Source organism: Spodoptera frugiperda, chromosome 9, assembly GCF_023101765.2.
Source record: "Spodoptera frugiperda isolate SF20-4 chromosome 9, AGI-APGP_CSIRO_Sfru_2.0, whole genome shotgun sequence".
Classification (NCBI taxonomy): Eukaryota; Metazoa; Arthropoda; class Insecta; order Lepidoptera; family Noctuidae; genus Spodoptera; species Spodoptera frugiperda.
Genome location: NC_064220.1, coordinates 9589174 through 9592148, shown reverse-complemented (window position 1 = coordinate 9592148; position 2975 = coordinate 9589174). Strand labels below are relative to the sequence as shown.

The 2975-nt window shown below is 30.2% G+C and overlaps 1 long non-coding RNA gene across 1 annotated transcript; it reads left to right on the top strand.

The window, feature by feature from the left end:
* The first annotated feature begins 909 nt into the window (after positions 1 to 909).
* On the top strand, positions 910 to 2975 carry LOC126911029 (uncharacterized). The gene is made up of 3 exons (XR_007705589.1): positions 910 to 1051; positions 1202 to 2059; positions 2209 to 2975. It is a non-coding gene; the product is annotated as an uncharacterized LOC126911029 (long non-coding RNA).

The following is a 2975-nucleotide window of genomic DNA, read 5'->3' as shown; positions in this document are numbered from 1 at the left end:
CATTGAAAATAAAAATAAAAAGAATAGCAGGGGTTATTGTTATGTCGATGTCGAACCCAAAAATGTAATTAACTTTTTTTTGTCTGTTTGTCTGTTTGTCTGTTTGTCTGTTTGTCTGTTTGTCTGTTTGTCTGTTTGTCTGTTTGTCTGTTCGTCTGTGCGCGCTAATCTCAGAAACGGCTGATCCGAGTTGGATGCGGTTTTCACGAATATATTGTGGGATGCTTAAATTTACATTTAGTGTTTGTTTCATGTCAATCGGTTCATAAATAAAAAAGTTATGTCAAATTAAAGAATCACGTCGAACATTCTATGCTTATACCATTAATCTCCGCAATTATTTGACGGATTTGGTTGAAATTTGGTACAGATATAGTTTAGAACCTTAGAAAGGACATAGATATATTTTTATTTCAAAAATCAAAAAATAAAAATAAGAAATAAATTATCTATACATATAATAATCTATACATATAATAAAATCGTAGAAAAGTGCTGTCTGTACATTGAAAATAAAAAAAAAAAAATAGCAGGGGTTATTGTTATGTCGATGTCGAACCCAAAAATGTAATTAACTTTTTTTTGTCTGTTTGTCTGTTTGTCTGTTTGTCTGTTTGTCTGTTTGTCTGTTTGTCTGTTTGTCTGTTTGTCTGTTTGTCTGTTTGTCTGTTCGTCTGTGCGCGCTAATCTCAGAAACGGCTGATCCGAGTTGGATGCGGTTTTCACGAATATATTGTGGGATGCTTAAATTTACATTTAGTGTTTGTTTCATGTCAATCGGTTCATAAATAAAAAAGTTATGTCAAATTAAAGAATCACGTCGAACATTCTATGCTTATACCATTAATCTCCGCAACTATTTGACGGATTTGGTTGAAATTTGGTACAGATATAGTTTAGAATCTTAGAAAGGACATAGATATATTTTTATTTCAAAAATCAAAAAATAAGAAATAAATTATTTATAAATAATTCTATGTCGATCGTTACACGACTTCGGTTCATGTTATTGTTTTAATTCATCGAAAAAAAGTAAATAAATAGTAAAAAGGTATGAAAAAAATAATATCAATATAATAAAACATTTAGTACAAAGAAAATGCTCTAACGGAGTATAGATAATTCTATGTCGATCGTTACACGACTTCGGTTCATGTTATTGTTTTAATTCTTCGAAAAAAAGTAAATAAATAGTAAAAAGGTATGAAAAAATAATATCAATATAATTAAACTTTTAGTACAAAGAAAATGCCCGAACGGAGTATAAATAAATAATCCAAGTTGTCTTTATCCTCGATAGATGGCGTTGGGATCGAAATAGATCGCGCTATGGTTTCGTTACATTCATTTGGTTGGGTATCGGCCGAGCGCTTCGGTACTATCGTAGAAAAAGTGTATTATCAGTCGTATGATTATTTGTCTGTAGTGGTCCTGCTGTTTCGTATATTCTAAATTGGTTTCGTTGTATTTGTCAATTAATAAGTTTATTTGTTGGGTTTTCCTGGTTTTTTGGTTAAACTATTTAACGTAGGTTTAGTTTGATATCGATTATTAGTAGTTACTGTAGTTAGTTTTTTTAATAAAATTGTAAGTCTAATTTATAAATTAATTAGATTAGATTTAAGTCGTTTCTTTTAAATTATTTAGTTTAAGCTTGGTTATTATAGCATAGAGGATAGGGCGTAATATAGTTTCTTTTTTAATTGTTATAAATTCGTAATTCGTAGCTTTCTTTAGTTTTAAGTTAGTTTAAGTCCGTTTTTAAACTATTTTTTCAATGCCCTAAGTGAGTATACATCTATTAAATTCAAACGCAGAGCTCATTATGTTGATTTTTGAAGAGTTCCCTGGAATATCTTCCACATCTCATTTTTGAAGAGATCCCGCGAGATCGGGAACTATGTGGTTAAAACCAAAAATTTGCCGGAAGTCACTATTCCACGCGAACGAAGTCGCGGGCAAAAGCTAGTTTATAAATAATTCTATGTCGATCGTTACACGACTTCGGTTCATGTTATTGTTTTAATTCATCGAAAAAAAGTAAATAAATAGTAAAAAGGTATGAAAAAAATAATATCAATATAATAAAACATTTAGTACAAAGAAAATGCTCTAACGGAGTATAGATAATTCTATGTCGATCGTTACACGACTTCGGTTCATGTTATTGTTTTAATTCATCGAAAAAAGTAAATAAATAGTAAAAAGGTATGAAAAAAATAATATCAATATAATTAAACTTTTAGTACAAAGAAAATGCCCGAACGGAGTATAAATAAATAATCCAAGTTGTCTTTATCCTCGATAGATCGAAATAGATCGCGCTATGGTTTCGTTACATTCATTTGGTTGGGTATCGGCCGAGCGCTTCGGTACTATCGTAGAAAAAGTGTATTATCAGTCGTATGATTATTTGTCTGTAGTGGTCCTGCTGTTTCGTATATTCTAAATTGGTTTCGTTGTATTTGTCAATTAATAAGTTTATTTGTTGGGTTTTCCTGGTTTTTTGGTTAAACTATTTAACGTAGGTTTAGTTTGATATCGATTGTTAGTAGTTACTGTAGTTAGTTTTTTTAATAAAATTGTAAGTCTTATTTATAAATTAATTAGATTAGATTTAAGTCGTTTCTTTTAAATTATTTAGTTTAAGCTTGGTTATTATAGCATAGAGGATAGGTTGTAATATAGTTTCTTTTTTAATTGTTATAAATTCGTAATTCGTAGCTTTCTTTAGTTTTAAGTTAGTTTAAGTCCGTTTTTAAACTATTTTTTCAATGCCCTAAGTGAGTATACATCTATTAAATTCAAACGCAGAGGTCATTATGTTGATTTTTGAAGAGTTCCCTGGAATATCTTCCACATCTCATTTTTGAAGAGATCCCGCGAGATCGGGAACTATGTGGTTAAAACCAAAAATTTGCCGGAAGTCACTATTCCACGCGAACGAAGTCGCGGGCAAAAGCTAGTTCAAAATA